We start from the raw sequence: 24,354 nt of genomic DNA, 5'->3' as shown, positions 1-24,354 counted from the left end.
AGTCGCGCTGCTATTGGTGGGTTTGAATTGCCTATCATGAAATGCTTTAAAGTTTTCCGAGACTTATGTAGAGGTGACATACATGTGGTTACTCGTGGGGGAGAGCAAGCCCCTCCCGAGGATACTCCGGCGCACTACATGGCAAGAAATGTGGGGTGCAACCATAATTTGGCTTGAAAATTGGCATAAAATGACCCAGGGTGAGGGTGAATTGGTTTACCAGCGATATGGCTCCTTCAGGTTGGAAGTGTTGCACCAGTTGAAATCTGTGATGGCGGCTTTACGACCTTTGCCGAGCCCTACACAATTTGAGGCGTTGCATGCATGGATTAGAGCAGCGCATGACAGGAAAAGAGATCGAAGTCAGGAAAGGGTGAAAAGGTCGATTAAGGCATTTCAGGATGCAAGATGGGACGCAGAAGAGAAAAGGTGGAGAGTGCAAACAATAGAGGGAGACAGGCTGTATCCATTACTGGTAAAGACTGATGGCTCGAAGGTAAAGAGTGCGGATGATGATGATGACAGTGATACAGATGACAGCCTACTGGAGAGGTTGTTGTTCGAGAGACCACCTCCATATAATCCAGACTCCTATAGAGGGAAATCAGCTCCAGCAGAAGGGACTAGTGGATGACAGACTCAGTCAGAGGTGAGAGTAGAAGGGAAAATCTCGACAGGGCATGAAAAATCAGTCTGTAGCAAACACTGAGGTTGGGAGAGGTGTGAGGTTACCGGACGCTTTAAAGGTACCGGTTACCATTGGACCCATTGTTTCTGTTTACGACCCAGATCAAGAGAAGGTTGGGAGTTCAGTACAGTCAGCTGTAGGAGCGAGGAATGTGATCGGGGGAAATGGATCAGTGAGTGGAATGGAGCAGACTCCAAAACCTATAGACTGGAGTACGCCATAACCAGCTACAGCAGATTCCTCTAGGGGACAGGGAGAGGCGAGACCAGTGAGGCCGAGGTCTTTGGCCGAGTCAAGATCAGATTTGCGGATGTGGGCACCACCAGTGAGAAATCAGAATCAGAGTGAGAGGACGGTAGAAAGTGAACGAGGCACTATAGTAAATCGTTCTGTTCCCATGAGTATGTCAGAAGACAGTAGGTCCCAGGAAAGGGAATGTGATTATGATGAACGAGATGGAGCAGTCTGTCGAGAAATATTGAAGGGAGCTTTGAAAGGAAGAATGTTGGATGTTGTGAGTCTGAAAGCAGAAGTAGATGAGATAATAAGCGGAAACTTGCCTCTTGAAAGAACGTACATGTACGAACAAGATGAGTTACTCTTTGTAGCGAAGGATGTGACTCGCAAGCCAAGAACTGCACACGAGAAGTTGTCAGATTTGGCCAAAAAGTATGATGTGGACCTGTCTAAAACGAAATCATTGCAGGGAAGCCATAGAATGCAGTATAGCGATCAGGAATTGGAAGAGAAGAGGGTCATGGGATTGAGAACCCATATTAAGGTTTTGATTATAGCAATGCGTGCATGGATCATGATGGATAAGTGGGAAGAAAGGTGGTCCAAGAAGAAGAGTTCTAAGAGAATAATAGGAGAGACGCCGCCTCCTGGTGGAGGGATGACGGAGGTAGGGAATTTCCCTTTACGAGAGGTACAGAATGGTGGCAACGTGCATGTGCCTTGGAGTAGGGGTGATCTGGCTGCATTTAGAAATGACTTTCCCCGTTTAAGGGAAAAGCCTGTGGAGTGGTACAAGCAGGTTGATCGGTTTGTTAAAATCTCGAAGGTGTTGTGGATCGACTTGAATACATTGTTTGACATTGTGGTTCCGAGTGACTTATGGTCGGCATGTAAAATCGCTGTTCAGTGGCCAGCCTCAGAGCCAGACAGGGATCCAATTTTGAATGGTCCGTCACCTATAGTCATGAAGAAGTTCGAACAGGTGATCACATGGTTGAAGTCGAAAATTTCACCGCAGGATATTGATTGGGTGAAGATAGATCGGACAGTGCAAGAGCCAAAGGAGACGGTACATGAGTTTTATGAGAGACTTTTGCAGGCTTTTAAGTAGTACGGTGGATTAGATGTATTAGATACGAAAGACATGGGACAGTTTGTTTCAAAGTTTGTGTTGGGATTGAGGCCAGAGGTTAGTCTCATGATACAACAGCATTTGATTTGTTGGCAGAACAAGCCGGTGGATGAGATTTTGCGGTATGCTAGGTACTGTAGTGATGAGATAGAATCAAAGCACAGGAAGTTGAAAGACAAATTGATGCTTGTGCAGATGCAAACAGCTCAGGGACAGCCTAATGGAGGAACGTTAGGAAGGAGGCAGGGAAATAACCAAGGAGGAAACCAGAATGTCCAAGGTCAGGGAAGACCAAAGTCAGTTGATCCTAAGACAGGAATGGATGTGGCGACATTGAAGACCACTGCGTGTCATCTTTGTCACCAGATCGGACACTGGAAACGCGAGTGTCCTTTGAATTCGATGAATCAGGTGCAGCAGGAAGGAGAGATAGTTCAGGTACCTGTATCTGAAATGGTTCCCACTGTGACTAGACCTAGGATGGTGAAAGGGGGGACCAATAGCCCGCAAGTGCAAGTTCCTCAGCCACCTAGGGTTCAAAACGTTCAGCAAGGAGTTCGAACTTACCAGCAGATGCCCATGTTCGAGGGAAGTGAGGAGATTGGTCTGGATACGTTGGCATGACGGTGCCTGAGAGGGGAGGAAGACTGCACACTTGGAGCAGTCTTAGAGGTAGACCAGAGGGGACCATTTGTGGAAGCAGACATTGATGGTCACTCTACCACCTTTTTGGTTGACACTGGTGCTACCCGGTCTACTGTGAGATCAGCAGTAGTCCCCAACCTACCCCTCTCTGGACAATCGATCCAAGTTGTTGGTGTAGCAAATAGGAAACTGACTAGCCCATTGACAGAGCCAATTCCGGTGAGAATAGGAACCTTCAAGGACCGACACCAGTTCGTGGTGTGCGACTCGAGTCCAGTATGTCTGTTAGGTAGAGACCTGCTGTGCAAGCTGAATTGCACCATCTATTGCACACCAAAGGGAGTTGAAGTGCAGACAAGGGATGATGATGCGACCTTTAAGGTTGCAAATCAGCGTGTGTGTATAGAAATGTATCCAGCGCTGACAGTGGAAGAGCTTCCACTTGATCTGAGAGATTCTGTGTCAATTGGTGTGTGGGACCTTAGTGGAGAAGAGATCGGATTGGTCAAAGGCGTAGACCCAGTGAAGATACAGGTCAAGCCGAATGCAGAATTCCCTAGGACGCCCCAGTACAATCTGTCACCTGAGACAATTGCAGGGATGAAGCCTGTAATTGAGTCTATGATTAAACAGGGAATTCTGAAAGAGATCATGGGTAGCCCATGTAATTCACCTATCATGGGACTACAGAAACCGAGTGGGAAATTCAGGATTGTGCAAGACCTGCGAAAAATCAATGATATACTTGTTCCATGTTGTCCGGTGGTACCGAATCCATCTGTAATTCTGTTTCAGATTCCATGTGAAGCTGAGTGGTTTACAGTGATCGATTTGTGTCAAGCATTCTTTTCGATCCCACTCCATGAGGAAAGCCAATTTCTTTTTGCTTTCCGGGTGGAGAACCGTGTGTTAACGTGGCGTCGTATTCTACAGGGGTACACAGAGAGCCCATCGATATTTAATCAGATCTTGAAGAAGAATCTTGAAAGTCTTGTGTTGCCGCAGAACTCCGTTCTGGTGCAATACATTGATGATTTGCTCGTAGCGTCAGAAACTGAAGACACTTGTAGGATCGATACTATTGCCTTACTGAATCATTTGGCAGAGAAGGAACACAAGGTGTCTCCAAGCAAGTTGCAGTACTGCTTGAGAGAAGTGCAGTATTTGGGTCACAGAATTGAGAAGGGTAAGAGAAAGGTGTCACCAGATCGCATTGAGGCAATTATGAATATGCCTGTGCCTACCACTCAGAGGGAAGTCAGAATGTTCTTGGGGATGGTTGGCTATTGTCGCCAATGGATTCCCAATTTCTCCTTTGAAAAGAAGCCTTTGAAACGGCTAACGCACAAAGATGTGAGTGATCCGGTACCATGGGACGAAGACTGTTTGAGATCATTTTTGAGGCTAAGAGAAGCCCTGTGTTGCGCTCCAGCTTTGGGGATGCCTGATTACAACAAGGCATTCACATTATTCTGTTGCGAGAGAGAAGGTTGCGCATTGGCAGTTCTGACTCAGAATCATGGAGGTGTCCGTAGACCAGTTGCCTACTTTTCAGCTACTTTAGACCCAGTAGCTTCTGCGTTGCCCGGATGTCTTAAATCCGTTGCTGCAACAGGTGTCAGTATTGAAAGATGTGAGAGTATTGTAATGGGACATCCACTTACAGTTTATGTGCCACACTCTGTTGAACTGTTGATGACAAGGACTAAAACACAGCACCTCACGAACAACAGGTTGACACGTTACGAGCATGTTATAATTGCTGCCGGAAAAGTGACTTTGAAGAGGTGTTCTGTTTTAAATCCTGCGACATTGATGCCTATTCCAAATGTAGATGACGAAGATTGTGAGGACCACGACTGTCTCGATGTGACTGAACTGTGCACCAAACCGAGACCAGCTCCTTGACCCTGATGAAATTTTCTTTGTGGACGGTTCATGTTTAAGAGACAATGTTGTTCGACTGAGAGCAGCGTTTGCTGTGTGTACCATCACAGGGGTGGTGGAAGCTGCTTGTTTACAGGGAGTACACTCCGCACAGGTAGCTTAAATCATTGCCTTGACCTGTGCCTGCTTGGCTGCCGATCAGATTCGGATAACGATTTATACCGATACTCAGTACGGGTTTGGTGTCACGACTTCTGACAGTTATGGTCCCAGAGAGGGACATCTTCTGGTTCGCCCATTAGAAATGGGGAATATGTGAGACAATTGTTGGAAGCATTGCAATGTCCGAAAGAGATTGCTGTTGTCAAATGTTCAGCCCATTCTAAAGGAAGTGACTTTGTATCTATGGGGAATAACTATGCCGACGAAGTTGCCTGGTTTTGTGCAGAACAAGGATGCATATTTACTGGAGGGTATACTGGAGAAAGCCAAGAAAGAACTGATCTCAGCATGATGTTAGCCATGGCCGATACATGGGAAGAGCTGAAACGACTGCAGGATGAGGTTTCTGATCAGGAAAGGGATGGCTGGATAAGATTGGGATGTGAGAAAGGAGATGTGGATGTGTGGGTTTCGAGCGATGGACGAGCTGTGTTACCTGAATGCCTGTTGAATCCGAAGGCAAGATTGATACATGGTGCAGTACATCTTGGCAGAGATGCAATGGTGCGAGTGTTCAGACAGACATGGTAGAATCCGAAGTTTCGTGCGGTAACTGAAGCTGTATGCCAGAGGTGTGTTACATGTCAGCAGATGAATGCAGGAAAGAGAACGGCTGTGACTTTAAGTCACATTGGGAGGTCAGGAGGGCCTTTCAATAGGATGCAGTTGGACTTTATTGAGATGCCGAAGTGCAACGGGTTGAGGTACATCTTAGTTGTGGTATGTGTCTTCTCAAGATGGGTGGAGGCTTACCCAACATGCAGGTGTGACACACTCACTGTAGCTAAGCTACTGCTGAGAGAGCTTATCCCGAGGTTCGGTTTCCCGACCTCTTTGGCGTCAGATAGAGGAACACATTTCCATAGTGAAATCATGAAATTGCTCTGTGCTGCCTTAAATGTGGACCAGAGACTACATTGGAGTTACTGACCAGAGGCTTCTGGGATTGTGGAACAAGTTAATGGGACTTTGAAAGCACGGATGGCAGAAGTGTGTTCTTCGACATCCCTGAAATGGCCTGACGCACTGCCCTTGGTTCTCATGAGTCTTCGTAGTGTTCCTGATAGGAGGACTGGGTTGTCACCTCACGAGATACTGATGGGGAGGGCAATGTGAGTACCAGTGATACCTCCCACTGCTTTGATTAACATCACTGATAACTTGATTCTCGACTACTGTAAGGGACTGGCTGACGTAGTCCGTTCTGTGTTCCAGCAGGTACAAGCAGCAACTGTTCCAGCCACAAGTGACCTGTGTCACGACCTGTGCCCGGGAGACTGGGTGCTCGTGCGTAAACACGTGAGGAAGAGTTGCCTGAATGTTCGTTGGCGTGGTCCGTACCAGGTAATACTGGTCACGAACACGGCAGTGAAGTGTGGGGGACTGCCGAACTGGGTGCATGCCTCCCATACCTGCAGAGTTCCAGCACCCTTGGAAGATACAGCCCCTCCCGTAAATGAAAATCCAGCTGAGGTGACAGGGCCAAGCTGTGAGGGTTGCTGATGCAGTTGGTTGTGCACTAGATCGAGCTGAAAGGGGTTGTGTAAATCGAGGCCCCGAATTTGACTCAGACGAAGAGAGTGTTGCTGTGGGTGGAGTAGTCAAATTCTGCTGAAGAAGGAAGTAGTGCACAGGGTATTCGAAGGGAGAGCAGAAGTGCCACAGAAGCAAGAAATACGCCTCACCAGAGTGGACATAAGTTGTGACTGATGCCAGGCGTATTGAGCACGGGAAGGCTGAGGTCTTTGACGCTGATCAGCAATTCTCCCAACCTGAAAATAGACGTGTTGTTACTGGTTCCCGGCGTGGAAATCGAAGGAATACTGACTCTCAATATTCTGAATCCACCACTTCTGAGTAAGGTTCGTGAATTGACCTTGGAGACGCTGGTTTTTCCGACTTTTGGTATTGCACCACCACACCAGGAGTTAGTGGTACTTCGTCTTGAAATTCTGCAGGGTGTTTTAGAGATTTTGGGAGCTGATCTTGTTCTGGACTGAAGGTAACCCTCTGTTGTACATAAAAGTCCAAAGAAGAAGATAACCTAGGCCCGAGTGGAAGAAGAATAAAGTTAGGGACTTTCCGTCGAAATGATGAAGGAGGGCTAGGGAAGTCTTTTGTGGACTGTGTAAATAAGGAACTGAAAATTGCAAGGGGATTTCCATCTTTGAAGTGTCGTCTGAACTGGTTGACAAGCCATACCCGGAGGAGAAATAGACTCTTACTTGTTGCTGTCGAGCCGAGAACTTTGCAAAGATGGCAGATGCTGGGAATACTCACCGTAGGGCTAAATTAGTGATAGGTACACTCTTAGGGGTAGTGATAGTCACTATAGTCGCGATAGTTGTAGCCTCATATATCGTTTCACATGAGCAGGAGGGGGAGGTACAGGGGACACCTACGCCTGCCACCTCTAGCCAGAAAGAGGTTACTATAGGAGCTCAAAGAGCTTTGTTACTTAAAGAGAGTCGTAGATTTCACATAGATCTGTCTAGAAGTGACTTTAAGCTTAATGCATATGTAAAATTGTTGAATGAGTATGTGGATGCAATGGATGGGAAAGACTGTTATGTGTGTATGCAGCTACCTTCTTCTGTAGATGAAGGTATTAGATACCATCACCTTCCACTAACATATGGAATTTCTTGTAGTTTGCTGCTTAGCATCTTTTATGAGAGAAAACAATTTGAGTATTTATTTTCCAATTACGATGCAGTACTTCCTGAAGTTCCAGCTTATAAGCATTTGAATAAATACGATTATTACAAGTCAGAGGACAGACTACGGAAGTATTTCATACCGTCTTTGGAACTGGATACGGCTTATGCTCACCGACATAATTTGACATGTTCATTGTCAGATACAGAAAAGAAGTTTGTAGGCCAAGTAGAGGATAGATATAGAAAACTAACACAGACACGAAACACAGGAGAGAGTCCAGTGGATTGGACAGACGAGGAGAGATTGCACAGGTCCAAGGGGCGTTATGGACCCATAGCATTAGATCAGGTCCAAAAGGGGACGTTGTGTGTGAGACGTCCTCAGGCCTGTTATGAAAAGGTTTTGGTAGGACAAAGTGCGTGTGATCATATCTTTACAATGTAGGATTCTCCTAAGAACTTTTTGCAAGGTCCGGTACAAGTGATTCCAACTGTTTATTACGTGTGTGGAAGAAATGCTTATGTGAGGTTGCCTGCGAATTGGTATGGTACATGTTACTTGGCTATTATTTTTCCGAAAATCTATCATGCCGAAGATTTGGAGCTTTTGGAGACTGGACATCATACAAGAGTTAAGAGAGCTGCGAATGCAGGAGCAGTGATTGGGGATATTTTTGGAGCAATGATACCAAGTTTGGGCGTGGTCTTGAATGATGTAAAGATCAGAAGGTTGGCAACCGTGGTTGATGAGCTGTCGATGAATACTGCAAGGTCTTTGTTACTGGTGGATGGAGAGATGTTGTCGATAAGGACGATGGTTTTGACAGAATCGTCTTGCTTTAGATGTATTATTGGCAAAAGAGGGCGGAGTCTGTAAATTATTGAAAGTTCAGGAATGTTGTACGTATATTCCAGACAATAGCAAGGATCTGGAGAGATATATAGACAACATTACCATGATTCATCAAGAAATTGAAGATTTGACTGAGGAAGGCGTGTGGGAAAAGATTGGTAAAGGATTTGGTCGTGTGTGAAGTTGGTTTGCGAGCTTGGGAAAAGGATTCCTGGGATTTGTGCTCAAGTCTCTCATTATTGTTGTAGTTTGTGTGATCTGCTTGTGGGGACTCGTCAGAGCCTTTAAGTGGTACAGAGGAAACAGAATTAAAAGAGCTCTCAGAGCGAGTGAAGCGCGAATGGCTAGACTGCAGGACAGTCAATACCAGAATCTTAAGAATATGGAGAGGTTCTGACGGGGGAGGATGGCAACAAGTACTGTTTAGGTCGGTTCTTTCTCCAAGGGAAGTAATTAGGTGATGGTGTGATGACATTTGTCATCAAAGGGGGAACTGATAGAGCGTCATGTGATTCTGAAATTTGTAGGGGAGCATCATATTCACCGTTAGTCAGCACCCGCATATTAATCGATGTATGCTAAGAACACCATAGAAATGTATTATTAGAAATCGATCAACATAGAGGTGATTAGAATTATAATAATGCTTTTGTGAAGAGTAACGCTGTAAGTTATCGTGAATGTATTTAGTAAATGCACAATGATTAGTTCATGTAATGCAATGTGTTAGGTTAAACTTGTGCTATGTTAGAATTACACGTGCAAGTTGCTTGCTCACGTATATGAAAATAACGAACTAATGCTTAGAGTGTGATTTAGCAATGTGGTTAACAGTGTAAAGGCCTGATCGCATATACGTAAAGAGAAAGGCCTGTTCATTTTCTTATGTTAGCTAAACGTTGTAGGCCGAAAATGATTTCCCTTGGTAAAGGCTTTGGGTTGCAGGGAGATGTAAAATCTTGGAGACGTGAAATGTTTTCGTTCCCATGTTTCTGTTGCAGGTGCAAGGACATTTAGCTTGTTAGTGAGACTAGGTCTTTGTTTTAGGAGTTAGGATGCTGCGAGAAGCCAACAGGGGAGTACATTGGAATGTGAGGATGTTACTTTCAGCGGAAAAGGTGCCTGGGACCCAAGGTCAAGGTAACCATCGTTGGGCGCCAGACAAATTTGTAGGAAAAGTACTGGAAGAAGACCTGGCTGAAGAGGTGTGCCGTAGGGCGTGTTCTACGTTTTTGTGATTTTGTATTAGGGACAGTGCCCGGTGGGTTGAGCAGTTGAGGTTCAGAAGGGGAGCTAGAAAGAGTATCTTAGATCGAGCTCTGACTAAGTGAATGTGCTTCTTAGGAAGTCTTCACTTCTGACACCTTTATTCTCCTTGCCTGGGAAGGGAATGTTAAGTAGGGATGTCACATTAGAGATAGAGTAGGGATAGACTAACATTTTTCTTTTCTTTCTAGACTAATGATTCATAATTTGGATATTGGCTTAACTATTGCTTTCTTGATGATCTTAGAATCAGTGATTCTTTTTGTTTTGAGTCGGATGAGAATCCTACGTAGGCTTGCTTTTGTATTAGTACCCAGTTATCTCCTACACCTTGTATTGAGGTGTCTGTATATTCAGTTATTTTGGGTTGTAATAAAATCTTACCAATTTTAGATTCGGAGTCAGTGGTCCTTTCCAAATGAAATCCAATTTTGGCGATTATGTGTTGATAAATGTATTTCTTCCCCTCTACACTATTTAGCGGATAAAAAGATCCTGGCGACCTGAGAGGATTCTCGGAAATAATTAGGTAGTCAAGAATCCGGCTCCATCAGCCTCTTACATTACGAGACTGTCGTATACAACAACTCTCAGTTAACATGGAAATTGATTTTTAGTTTTTTTTTTTAACGAAGTTCCACTTGGGGGGTGGGGGCTTGTCTTTGAAAAACTGAAATAATGCCTGGCGGTCTGTAATACCGCAGTGGCACGGTGTGACAAGAACATGCATTTTTGTCAAATATTTTCCTGCCGTTTCAGTGGAATCACTTTCAGTAAACATCCCTGATACAGCAGCATAAAACTCAGAATATGGCACACGAGCTGCGGCTTGGGCACCGGAGGCACTGCCTCCACTACTCTTCCCATGCTGTAGCCTTCCTACCACACTCTAAATCAGGCTTCTCCAATGAGTGGTAGCTCTCCACCCACCTATAAGTAGCTCTCCTGTGCCCAGTCCACGAAATTATAAGTTTTTGCTTGACTGAATATATGTATACCAACATTAAAAAATGAGTATTAGAAACGAAAAATGTATGTACTTTACAAACGAATAAACTGATGGTTGAATTTCCAAAATGAATTTCAAACGGATGTTTGAGTGATAAATCATGTTGACTTGGGGTGGTTTGTTATTAATATTATTACCTTAGTGTCAGAGGTATTTAGGATATTGCCGTTATGTACTACCAAAGCAAAGGCATGCCAAAGCCTTTATTTTTACATTACTGCTGGCAATCATGTCTGATGCCTCATTCAAATTAACAAGCATTTGCAATGCAAATAGGTCTCGCATTTGTGAGTTAAAGCTATTGACATTGTAAATCGCAATGTTTTTTACATACATGTTTTATTTTTGGAGTGAATGTATGCAGTGTGCAAAATCCCTTGGAAAGGGCCTGCACTTCGTAATAAATATATTGAAAAAGATGCAAAGTGTGGATTGTGTCAACAATTGCTTGGCACGTACCTCATGGGTGAAGTGTCGCCACACATTCACACCGTGGTGCTTTACTAATGCGAAACTCATTAATAAAAGTAGTGCTTACAGACTAACCAACGCGATCGGGATCGGAGCATGTGAATCCGAATCCCGGCTTCTCTTTCATTTTCTGGACTATTTGACTCACTCTCCTGCGTCTTGGTTATCCCCCAAACACTGGGAGGCAATGAAGTTTGCCAAGGGGGCGGGGTGCAGCAGGGCTTCGGGGGTACATGAAAATGTATTCATTGCCTAGTTGTCAAAGGTCGCCTGGTGCTATTAGTTAAAAGTGTGTAGATTTCATTAGGATATTAAGAGTACTTTACTCGCATCAATGAGAAAATCAACATTAACTAAACAAAATGCCAGAATGCGTGTCAGTTTTAACAGTGTTTTAGACAGTACTGGTTGCTTAGTTTCATTGCATTAATTTTTGTTTTTACTCTTTTAAACAGCATCCAAAGTAGGTTACCTAACCTCAAAGCCCCGAGTTGTTAAATGACCCATAGAAGGGAGTGTTTTACAGCTGAGCAAATGTGTCCAAATGTAATTTTGATAGTGCCATGGAATGATCAGCCAATGAGGTACTCGATGAGCAGGTATTTAACTACACGTTCAAAACGTACGGTATTGTGGCAGTTGTTTGTTTGTACACAACCACCTCTCTGAACACAGAGCTTCATCTACCAGACATTGCTCACAGAGGGGCGACTAAAGCACAGAACAAGATGTATTAATTTATCCTGAGTGTGAAGGAACCCAGAAAGCTTAGGTGCCCGCCCGGAGAGGCTAGGGATCCCAGCGCTTCTACAGACTCTGCAGTGCTCCTCTGCACCAGCAGGGCACCGCTCAGAATCTGCCGCTTCTGCTAAGAATAGGTGAGGGGGATGAGGTTTGGGCATACGGGAGCTGCCAGCAGATTTACAGGTTATTGAAAGTGATGATTCTGACGTGAGGCAATGGAGACTGACTTTGTCCGTACCAGTCTATTTCTCTACCATCTACCGGGCTCACTGTCATGTATCCATTCATCTCTCTTTGTTGGAGTTGCGCGAGCCAATATATTAATTAACAGGTAGAGCCAGCCGGAGACGAGCCAAGTGTATATGAGCCAGTGGGCGAGCCGTGAAAATGATCGGCATGTTAATCATACAGTAAACATGATGTAAATGTGCGATAATTTCTCTTCAGAATTCAAAAAAGTGCATTTCTTTAGCGCGACACCTCAGTACACAGGATTATAGCACTGAAGTGAGAGGAAGTTATTAAAAGTGCTTGTTTTAAGCAGGAGTAAAAAACCTGCCGCTCCTCCCGCCCGACAACAAAGCCATTTGTGAACTAAGAGGCGTCAGTTGCCATGCATACCCCGAATGTTGCCTAGAGTCTTATTATATTTAGATTAACATTAAAATCTAGTTCATTAAACACAAGAAGTTTTTGTACAGCACGCATCTTGAACTCGCATATTTCAAGGTGGCAATAATAAAGATGAAAACGGAAGTGCCGGCAGGCAACAAAACACAAACGGGGGCGGGGGAGGGTGAGAGAAGTCACAGAATGAAGGAGAGGGCAGTGGGGTGGTGAGACAGGGAAGAAAATAGTGTGAGGAGTAAAGGGGCCAATAGCAGTGGAAGGATACAAATGATGAATAAGGAGGGACTAACAAGCCTCAAACCAATCGGAAGGCAGCATTTAAGATAAAAGCCAATGGGCAGAGAGTGGGCGGAGCTTCCACAAAGCTTCCACACTACAGTATATACTGGATGTCTCGAAAAGCGGTGGCAGCGCATTGGCGCTGCAACGCTAGGCAAGACCTACAAGAAAATAGTGTCAGGAGTAAAGGGGCCAATATCCGTGGAAGGATACAAATGATGAATTAGGAGGCACTAACAAGCCTCAAACCAATCGGAAGGCAGCATTTAAGACAAAAGCCAATGGGCAGAGCTTCCATGAAGCTTCTACACTACAGTATATACTGCATGCAACGCAAACCAACGCTAGGCGAGACCTAAAGACAGGCCTTAAGGAGGCGCCCTAATAATGTACTACAAAACAGGTGGCACACTGTATGTGTGCAACTTGAGGGAAGCCCTCTGAAGGGGGACCCAGACCGTTAACTTCACTCACTGCTCCTGCATATAGGGAGATATCTACCCCCTCTTTAAAGTGCAGGCGAGTGCCGCCTCCAACAAGAAAGATGGAGCAGCTGCTTCAGTCAGCCTCTCCTAACTCACTGAATGTGCTGCTCCCAGGGAAGCACGAGTTTCGGCCTGCCCTCAGGGCAGCACATTATTTGCAGTAAGGGTCAAAATCTGGCAAACCTATTTAAAGGTGTGCTGTGGCAAAAACAGGAACAGTGAGCTGTGTCTATAATACAGGCCCTGGGGAGTCTGGCACTCTTTATCTACAATAAATTGAATTTCCCCTCAAATGGGCACAAATGGATCGGCTCCATCCTGACAGGTTGAACACAGGACGTCCGGCTGCCTCGCTTCACCTCCACACCCAAGGACATCATATGAGGCACACCCCAAGGATCATGCCTCGGCCCAACCTCTTCAACACCTACATGACCCCCTCACAGACGTTGCCAGATCACCCGACCTCAACATGAACACCTAAGCAGACGACACTCAACTAATCCTCTCGCTCACCTAGGACCCCTCTAACACCAAAACCAACTTCTCCAACGCCATGGCCAACGTAGCCAAATGGATGAGGGACAACTGCTTCAGACTCAACTTCGACAAGACAGAAGTACTGATCTTCAGGAACAACACTTTCGCCTGGGACCACAAACTGGTGGCCAGCAGAACTTGGACCAACTCACACCACAACAGACCTTGCTTGCAAACTTGGCATCATCCTCAACAGCCAACTGACCATGAAACGACAAGTGAAAGCAGTTTCCTCCACCTGCTTCTACACACTTTGCAGAATCTTCAGATGGGTCCCAGTTAACATCAGAAAGACTTGTCACAGGCTCTCGTAACCAGCTGCCTTAACTACGCAACGCTCTCTACGCTGGTATCCCCACCCAGCTCCTCAGGCGACTCCAGACCATACAGAACGCTGCAACCAGACTCATCCAGGACTTCCCTAAACGGACCCACATCACCTCCCACCTCAGAAACCTCCACTAGGTCCCCATCCAGAAGAGATTCCAGTTGAAGATCCTCATGCACGTCTACAAGGCTCTACTTGACCATAGACAACACTACATCGACTGAACTTCCATCTGCCCTCTAAACACCTGCGGAACATCCCATTCACAGCCCCCAATCCGTTGCAGCCATATTGGAGGGGCGCTCCTTCTCCTACATTGCCACCAAAAACTGAAATGACGTACCCCTCCACCTGTGAACAGCACCCTCCCCGGCGGAGTTCAGAATGAAACTCAAGACCGGGCTCTTTGACGGAGACACAGTATACTCAGGGCTGAGATACCCCTAGGAGTGACAGTGCTGCACTATACAAATGCTGATTGATTGAATTTTAAGTTCATGCATTTTTAAAGGGGGGCATCTACAAAATGTAGTAAAATAGTTTGTAGCAGGTGGAAAGGATTTAGTTTAGGCATAATGTGGCTACTAAACTAATGCCTTATATTTAGGAAGAGAGCATTAAAACTTGCCTTGCTTTACAACATTTTTCTAACTTCACATCCAGGTTTTTCCTCATATTTAAGGCAGCCAATTATCTGGTAACCTCCTATCTATACAAAGTACTATTGTAATCACTGCAAAATTCCTCAGAGGACAATCAATAACCATATAACAAACCTTTACGAGCCTAGAATTTACTGACAGTAAAAAGACCATAAAAAAAGAATGCACATGTCCATAGGTGACCTTCGACTGCTCTTTGAGTGCACTTTAAGGGCCACACACCAGGAACGTAACATAGAAGGATGAGGGCGATCTCTCTGGGTGCCACAGAGCAGAGGCTTAGGGCAGTATCCCGAGCCCATCTACACAACACCCACAAGAACATAGCACTTCTAAGTTTAGCACAGTCCCTTGCCAACTGCACATTTCGTTATAGTGGAGTAGATTCCAACACACCTGGGCACAAGAAAACCGAGATATAGATCAGACAATGAAAATGACTGCCAAAGAAAATAAAGTTTGATATTTGTTTACTGATTTAACTGTAATTACACTTATTTTGAATAAAAACCTGCAGCATAATACGTTTCCAACAATATGGTGTGATTTCTGCTTTATTTTATGCATTACAATGCTGCATGAAAATAGATCTGCAAAAAGATGCAGCTCTGGACAGAAGAATAAGGACATGATAGCAATTTAATATTGAACATCATTAAGGAGCTTAATTTTGAGAGCAACATAAATGATAAAGAGCAATACCTGAGAACCCTTCATACCTCTAGGCCCTTTTCGGTCTCACCAGCAGACAGCTTTACCTGTGTGCTGTTAAAGGCCTATTGTGAACAATACAATATGGATACAGTGGGCTTTGGGTCAACCCCATGCTCATGACTGGAAAGCTTTCCTGCTTGCTTGCTACCGGGTTAAATTCGTAGCCATTTGCTCTCTTGCTACCAACTCCTACCCAAGAACCACTCCAAATCCCTGCTCTCTGTTTTTAGGTCGCAGCCTACCAGACAGTGCAGCTGTGTGGTATGCGAAAGACATCTTGTAGAGTTTCAGAAATTTGACCTGGGAATGCATTCTGCCCATCGTTTGCCAGTGGGCTTTGTGGTTTGTAACACACATTTTCTTGCTTCACATTTGCTGGCTTTATTTGCTTTAGGTTGTCCAGCTTGAGTCTGTAACTCCACATGCAAAAGCTGTGTTTACAGTATTCTTCCACAAACTCGTTTTCTGTAATGAATAGGCCTGTAATTCTTATTCTAATCTTGTCGCATCAGCTGGGCATTCATCTATCGAGGTCAAATGTCAGGCGCTGTCTTCTGAGGGCTATTGTTTTTCTTGCTACTAAAACCTATCCTCCTTCTCTTGTTGCTAAGGTACCTCTGTGTCTGTCAGAAAGCCTTTGATTTTTTGGTACATTGTATGCCTGTTTATGGTTTCCTTTTTCCACAGAACCATGGGAAATTTGACAGTTTGTGTTCATACTACCTTCACTTCATTGAATGTTTTGGAAACGTTTTTTGTCATTGTTTAATTTAAATTGTGCATTCATATTGGGCTATATGCCAAGATTACGGTATTTTTGAAATTAGGCTTTCCCCATTTGGTTGTAGGAGAGAGCAGAAAATAGATATAATTGATTATATGTGGTACATTCAAAGAGATGGTGGCATGATGGCAAACTAGTCAGTTTATCAGCCGGGCTGGTGCCTCTGAGAGGCTGAAAGGTGTCCCATGGCAGACTCATTACGTATAACTGACTCAGTGAGGCCTTGAGTACATCTATGCAGACTGCTGCTACTGATTCCAGCGAGTTTGGTCTTTCCACATATCACAGATAAGTTTATGTGCCAGTATGGCCATGAGTACATCCATGTAGATTGCAGCTAGGTTTAACAGCATGATGACGGAGCATAGCACGGAAAGCTGTCTCACAGTAGCACATCAGCGTTTCCACGAAAGGTGTTCCTCGCCATAAAGGAGTTCGTCGAGAGACAGTAATTTGTTTGAGGGCTGTTCACAAAGAAGCCTTCATTCACCCATTTCCTTTCAGCCTCTTTGCAGTAACGAAGATACTTCGCTCTTGGCAACCGCCATCGCAGATGCCATAGAGCTCTCCCATTTCAGCAAAGGGGTGGAGGGTGGGGGATTCATAAAGATTAATGTATCGTTTTTTAGATCAATGCAGACGTGCAGGAACCCCAAAAGGAATCTTACAGAGTTGTGCGTAGAATGCTGTGATTAAAATACATCTCCTGGAAAATGTAAAATATATGCCTTTATTTATTTATCTTGAACAGGGCTTTGCATTCTGAATGTAAGCGTCACCCCACCCATACGCACCACTTAAGGAAGGCCCTTTTCTACATTATGTATATAGCCTACCAGTAACACTCAAAAGATTGATTAGAACAATTCAGAGATCAACTTCTAATGAAATTTTGAGCAAAGCACCCAGCAAAAACGTTACTGGTGCCTGCATATGTAAAATCCTATTCGTTTACATGTTGGTAGCCTGTTCAATGGCGTGCATGTGCTTGGTCAATAAAAACAAACAATGGCAAAGCCAATAGGTCTTGCCCAAGTGAGATATATTGTGTCAATTTTCTTTAGATATATAGTACAGCTGCACTGACTTCAGAGCAGCATGGCAGAAACTAAAAATAAAGTGTACGACGCTGTCAATGCTGGCTCTTTCATACAGCTTTTTGTCCTTAACTTTCAGCACGAAACTAAAAATAAAGTGTATGACGCTGTCAATGCTGGCTCTTTCATACAGCTTTTTTTAAACCTTCTGCCATGTTGCAACATGGCTAAGAAACATTTTCTGCCGAAACTGAGGACAATGTCTGCGATAAAACCACCTTGATGGAGATAAAAACACAAATCACAACACCAAAAAACCTGCGTTGGGCAAAAGCGTGATGAGGAAATCAACGATAAGCAGCGCCAGGCCTGCAACAGAAAGCTGGCGGGTGGGAAAAATCGCCATAAAAACAGAAAAAACACCCACACACAAACTGACCTACACCCAAGGACCATGGAGGCAGCCAGAACAGGCGCAGAGGACGAGCGCAACCCCACAAGCACCCCGGACGACCAGCCTGGGACGACAGGGAAGGGCAAGGAGAAGACGAAGTTCAGTCCGCAGGCGAACATGATCATAGTCACGGAGGTGATTGAACACCATCAACAACTCTTCGTCACCTCCAACTTGTCACTGGGCACCAAAACTGCAATATGGCGGGCCATCGTGTTTCCTCCATCTGCTTATATACACTTTGCAGAATCTTCAGATGGGTCCCAGTTAACACCAGAAAGACTGTCACAGGCTCTCGTAACCAGCTGCCTTAACTACGCAACGCTCTCTACGCTGGTATCCCCACCCAGCTCCTCAGGAGACTCCAGACCATACAGAACGCTGCAACCAGACTCATCCTGGACATCCCTAAACGGACCCACATCACCTCCCACCTCAGAAACCTCCACTAGGTCCCCATCCAGAAGAGATTCCAGTTGAAGATCCTCATGCACGTCTACAAGGCTCTCCTTGACCATAGACAACACTACATCGACTGAACTTCCAACTGCCCTCTAGACACCTGCGGGCCATCCCATTCACAGCCCCCACTTCTGTCGCAGCCATATTGGGGGGGCGCTCCTTCTCCTACATTGCCACCAAAAACTGAAATGACCTACCCCATGACCTGTGAACAGCACCCTCCCCAGCAGAGTTCAGAATGAAACTCAAGACCGGGCTCTTTGACGGAGACACAGCATACTCAGGGCTGAGCGGGTGTGCAGCCTGCGATGTTGCCGGGTGCACTGGTATGTCCTCTGTCATGGAGTATTCAAGTCCCAGCACCAAACGTGAGGCCTAGTGGCCTGCGGTGTGTGGCTGCATGGTGTGGAGGGTGCCATGTCCGCGGGCCCTGGGCTTGTAGCGGCACGTGGTGGGACATCCAGTCTACACGCCGGTGGTGGAAGATGAGCAGTGAGGCCTGAGTGTGCATGGGCGGGCATGCTCTGTGGGCGGCAGGTGCTTTTGTGATGCCTCTGCCTGGGTGTGCATGGGCGGGTAGGCGATGTTATCTAGTGCAAGTGTGTGTACTGTGCCAGTCATGTACCTGGACTCTGTTTCAGATGACGGCTTTGACTCAGATGTGTGTCCTGGTGTACTGCTCTACATACCGGCACGTGGTTGGAGACACACCGGTGGCAGCAGGTGAGCAGAGTGGCCTGGGTGCGCAGGGGCGTCTCTCTCTCTCTCCCTCTCCCTTCTTCTCTCTCTTTCTCTCCCTTCTCTCTCTCTCTCCCTCTCTTCTTCTCTCTCTCTCTGTCCCTTCTTCTCTCTCTCCCTTCTTCCTTATCTCTCCCCCTTCTTCTCTCTCTCCCTCTCTTCTTCTCTCTCTCTGTACCTCCCTCTCTTCCTCTCTCCTTCGCTCTCTCTCTGTCCTTTGATGTGCGCAGGACACACCTTCTCATCATGTTTTTTTTCGTGCAGGCACCTACGGACTGTCCCGCGGGGAGCTGCCATGTGTCTTCATTTCATTTCGGTGTTCATGTTAATAAAGTTTCATTTGTTTCTTCGAAAGTGACTGTGTGATGCTCATTTCTGTGATGACACATGCATTTCAACTGTTGTGATTGTGCGACATTATGCAGAATATTTTGTACATGTTTTTGTGTAGCTGATGTGGCATGTCTTTGTTGGGCGGGGGAGGGGTTGCCAGGGAGGGGAGGTCCGGGGGGGGTGGTGTCGGTGGGAGTTGTGGCTCTCTTGGGTGTCCGGGCTGCATGATGTGTGGCTCCATGGCATCTGTTGCCCTTCCGATGTGGCCCTGGGCTAGTCTCCCTTTTGTGGTGCTGGCTGCCGTCCCACTTAACACCAGGTCAAAGCAGGTGTAGATTTCCTGGTGATAACGCGCCTTATTGCCTGTTTTGTGTTTTTATCGCCTATCTGTCTGGTCCTTGAGAAAGTTGAGGTGTGGTGTGGTCGCAGCTTTTGGCACGGGAACGCCCACTCTGCATCTCATTAGCGATAGTTGCGGTGATCCTCTGTGGCGATGTTTTTTGCGGCTGCTATCGCGGGTAAACTGGTGCTGTGGGCTGTTAGCACCAGCTTGTGAATGGGGAGATAAATTTATCGCCACTTTGGCTGCGATAAAGTGCCGATGACTCGGCGATAAATCCTTGTACTATGCCCCTCAGTGTCTTGATGGGACTTTTTAATCACAGAAACTTGGGGCGATAACTCTTGCAGTCCTGATTTTGCAGTAGCGGTTCCAAAGGATTATTCTCTCTTCAGGTGGGAGAGACCACTAAGAAAAGGGGGTACACTGGCTTTAATTTACCGGAGCGAATATACGGCTACCTGCAAGGTCGTTGGTAACAACGACTGCACATCATTTCAATTCAAACTATCCAGAATGAATCAGGCGACTTTCGCTGGGATTCTTCTATATCGTCCACCGGGGCCAGCAAAAATTCATTCTAACAAACCTTTCAAGCACTAGCAGAAAATAGCCTCCTATTTGATCATTTTTACATTCTGGGAGACTTTAAGTTCCATTTGGAAGTAATAGCTGATAAAGATAATGCAAATTTGCTTGACATTGCAAAATCTTTAGGACTCAATCATATTATTCTGGGGACCAGACACTCAGCAGGACACACGTTAGATGTTCTTTTTTACCAACAATCCGTCCTTACAAATTCAAAATATATCTCCGGTGGTGTGGTCGGATCACTATATAATTTCTTTTAATATTGAAAGTGTTAGTGAACACTTCCTATTAGTCAAACCCTCGAAACCATTCTGAATAAGGCTTGGAGTAAACTCAACACCGAAGCATTAGCTCAGACTCTGAAGGATAATCAACCGCTACTTCCTTCTGATGCTGAATCAGCTGCTAACAGCTATTCAGACTGGCTATCAGACACTTTCCGTGACCTTGTCCCCACCAAAGCTAAAAACACTCATAGAAAGGATCTGTTAGCACCTTGGTTTACGGAAGCTCTGAGGCTTGAAAAGCAATCCTGCAGAAGGATTGAAAGGAGCTGGAGGAGACAGTATGATGAACAAGATAGACATGCTTATAAGATCGCTCTAGCTAGATATAACAAGCATTGGCATAGCCAATAGGTATCGCTTTTGGGACCTTATAAGTATTTAGTTATACAGCCCATTATCCTTGGTGCAACAACATCAACTGTTGCATGGCTAAACACTTATAAGGTCCCAAAGGCGAGACCTATTGGCTATGCCAATGCTTGTTTATTTACTGTAGCCGTCACCAAGTATTAAACGACAGAGAGGGATAAGGTCATAGTATATCATCAAAAAGTATCACGTAAGGCAAAGCTTAAATATATTCCGTTTAACATACTGCATAGAACCTACCGCACACCCGGTAAATTTAAGAAAATATTCCCTTATTCATACACCGGCTGTCCTTCACCTTAAGTGGGATTAAAACACATGCTGTAGCATTGGCCCGCCGTAACAGATTACTGGACAGACGTTCTTGATGAGCTGACAGAAGTGATGCGTCTGATCGAATGTTGCATGCTCCGTTTATACAGACGAAAAATTGACCACTCCTCCTGAAAACCAAGACGAGCTGAGCTCACGCTCACATCCAACAACTCACCCTCTGCATATGTATCAATGCTGGAAATGCTAGGCGCTCTAAAATGACTCAATAACAACTTTAAACATTCGTAGATAATCTAATTGGTTCGTCATAGCTACAGATGCTGTATACTGTGTGTGAAGTCTAGCGTGCGTACTCAGCAAGCGTAGCCTCGTAGCACGTGGGCAGTGGGTGAAATACACATATGCGCGCCTACCAATATTATGAAAACACTCTATGTGGGCATACATCAGTACAGAAAGCCCTCCTTGGGGTGTTTGATGGAAAAACAAAAGTCCAGTACGAGTTGATACTGAAATGAAATGTGACACTAGAGAGTAATTACAGTTTTGCAGTGTAAATCAGTTGTGCAGTATCAGTAATAACACTGTACGTGGTACATCTGCAGACATCCGGCTGGGGCTCGAAGGATGAGCACTCGCTCTTCTTGGCGGGCATGCTCTCGGGCTTGACGCCCACGTACGGGTTGTGAAAGGTAGGGAAGGCTGCAGCGGAGGAGGCGGAGAGCGGTTCCAGCCAGGGTCGCACCGCATAGCACCCCACCGCTGGCACCGGCCGCCAGTGGCGCTGCATGGGCCATGTAGGGCTGGTAGAGACCACTCACGGTGGCGGCCGGCGGCTGCGAGTGCACCCCAGACCAGGCAGGCGGGAAGACTGCGGACTTGTGCGCAAAGCTGCAGGCGGAGAAGTCGGAAGCCTCGGTACCACCCGGGGCCCTGGAGGCCGGACCATGCCCCACTGGGACGCAGCAGGCCCCGTAGACCTACTCACTTTCATGCCCCATGAGGGAGTCAACGTAATAGTTACTTATAGCGCCACTGGATGACATTTCAGGCTCCCCTCGCACTCATATAAAAGGTAACACTTAACTGTATGCGCTCCCCTCCCCGGGAACAATCATAGTATTTTGCAGGCTGCGCCCTCAACCATTGGCCGCGACTCCCACGTGATCATATTTACCAATACAGAGTAAATCAATGCGCTAAGCGGGGAGACCGTGATTAAAACACACGGCCATGATGCAAACTTACAAGTGCGCCGGGGTTTTGTGCACCTTTGGCCGTGGCTGTCTGTCTGCAAGGGAGCTGCCGCAGGGGTGGCTGGGGCTGCAGATGTGCAGGTTCACAGACTGCAGGGGACTATTTCTTGACGTCTTTTCAGCAGTAGAGTCGGTCCTATTCAAGCGTGCTGGGGAAAATGAGGTTATGTGGCTGTGTTTAGTTGTCAATGAAAAGAACACGCAACAGTAACCTCTTGGGAGCGCAGCCTTGCTACGGACCTGTGAAGCACTAAACAAAACAACATCATTTACCAGTCACAGATAAGAAATCTACATGTCAATGTACAATCGCCATATACCAGGGGCCCGTACACCAGAAGCATGTATTTTTCTTTGGGAGTCGCGCACGTGTGTCTTTCGGTCTCTCTCTATCGTTTGCGTTGTTTCGGAAACTTAAATGAATTTACATAGCACACACATCTGGTAACCTAAAAGAAAAGTGATGTATACAACACCACATTCAATGTCGCATACTGCCTCCACCAAACAGCAATCACAACGGCAGTAAGAATCTGCGAATCCAAACCTTTCCGGCGTAAATGCTTACATTGGTTTGCTAAACAAAAACAGACAAGCAACAAACCCCCCCCCCCCCCCAAAAAACAGACCCACAACGCGTTTCCCTTGCGGGAGCGTGCATGTTTTTGCCCGAAAAAGCAAATCGATTCCAAGAGGTCCCCTCCTATGCAGCGCATGCGCGCTGCAAAGGCGAGACCTAAAAACTACTACACTGCCTTGATAAGATAAAGCTTCTAACTTGATCAAGGAATTATTACGGGTGGTCAGGAAACTTACAACGACTTCTAACAGTAATGACTCTAATCATAGTCAATTGTTCTACAATTCCTTAGCAAATTCTTTTAAAGAAAAGGTTAATGGAATCTTTAATAATTTTAATATTAACAACAGGCCTCCCCCTGAGCAATTCATGCAGCCAGGGCAGGTTTATTCCTACTTTCACAAATGTACCTCTATCACGCCAGAACAAGTGACAACTTTTCTCCTGCAAAGCAAATCTGGCTTTCCCTACGACCCTTGTCCAGTAAAGATACTGAAACAAACTCCTGAAATATTCGCTAGGAACCTGTCGAATATTTTTAATATCATGTTTTCTACGGGTGTGTTAGTGCAAATGGAAACAGGCATTCATTCTCCCCCCTTTTCAAAAAATCTAACTTGAGGTGTACGGACACTAATAACTATCACCCAATATCGTGCTTGCCTCTGACCTAAAAAACCATCGAAAAAATCGTGATTATAGAACTATCTAAAGATATTCAGGACAATCATCTATTAGATTCAACTCAGTTCGGCTTTAGACCAGGACACAGTATTGAAGCTTCCCTGTTCAAAGCAACGGAAGAAGTGAGGATGACAGTGGATAATGGGGGTTCCGCAGTCATGATCCTCTTGGTTTTATTGGCTGCGTTCGATACAGTTGATCACAGAACCCTTATCCACTGTTTAGTCGAGATAGGAATTAAGGGCAAGGTGCTGGATCTGCTTACCTCCTTTCTCAATGATAGGAAACAAACAGTAGCATTGGGTAAGCACAAATCTACTCCTTATTCTTTGCCTTGTGGAGTCCTTCGGGGATCATCATTAAGCCCCACGCCATTCAACGTGTATGTGGCTAAGTTGGCCCCACTCATTAAAAGTTTTAGGATGGATGTAACTTAATATGCTGACGATACACAATTGATAATCTCTGCGACCAAGAATGACTTGTCAGGTCCGCAAAGGTGTCGAGACTGTATCGGGGCTGTCAGCTGTTGGATGAGCAGACATTGCCAGAAACTCAACTCAGGTAAAACTGAGTTTATTACATTCGGGAAACCTTTTCCATCATGGTCCCCTAGTTGGTGGCCGGAGCAACTTCTTCAACCCCCACTTCCCGTTCCCATAGCTAAAAACTTGGGAGTCATCATTGACAACAATCTCAATATGGGAG

General features: G+C 45.6%; 1 protein-coding gene across 1 annotated transcript in view; it reads right to left on the bottom strand.

Annotated features, from left to right (window-relative positions):
- SCD (stearoyl-CoA desaturase) overlaps positions 1–24,354 on the bottom strand; it is a 69,468-nt gene that overhangs the window by 33,251 nt on the left and 11,863 nt on the right. The window lies entirely within an intron of this gene.

This window comes from Triturus cristatus, chromosome 1_2 (genome assembly GCF_964204655.1).
Source record: "Triturus cristatus chromosome 1_2, aTriCri1.1, whole genome shotgun sequence".
Taxonomy (NCBI): domain Eukaryota; kingdom Metazoa; phylum Chordata; class Amphibia; order Caudata; family Salamandridae; genus Triturus; species Triturus cristatus.
This window is presented reverse-complemented; position numbering and strand designations above follow the sequence as displayed.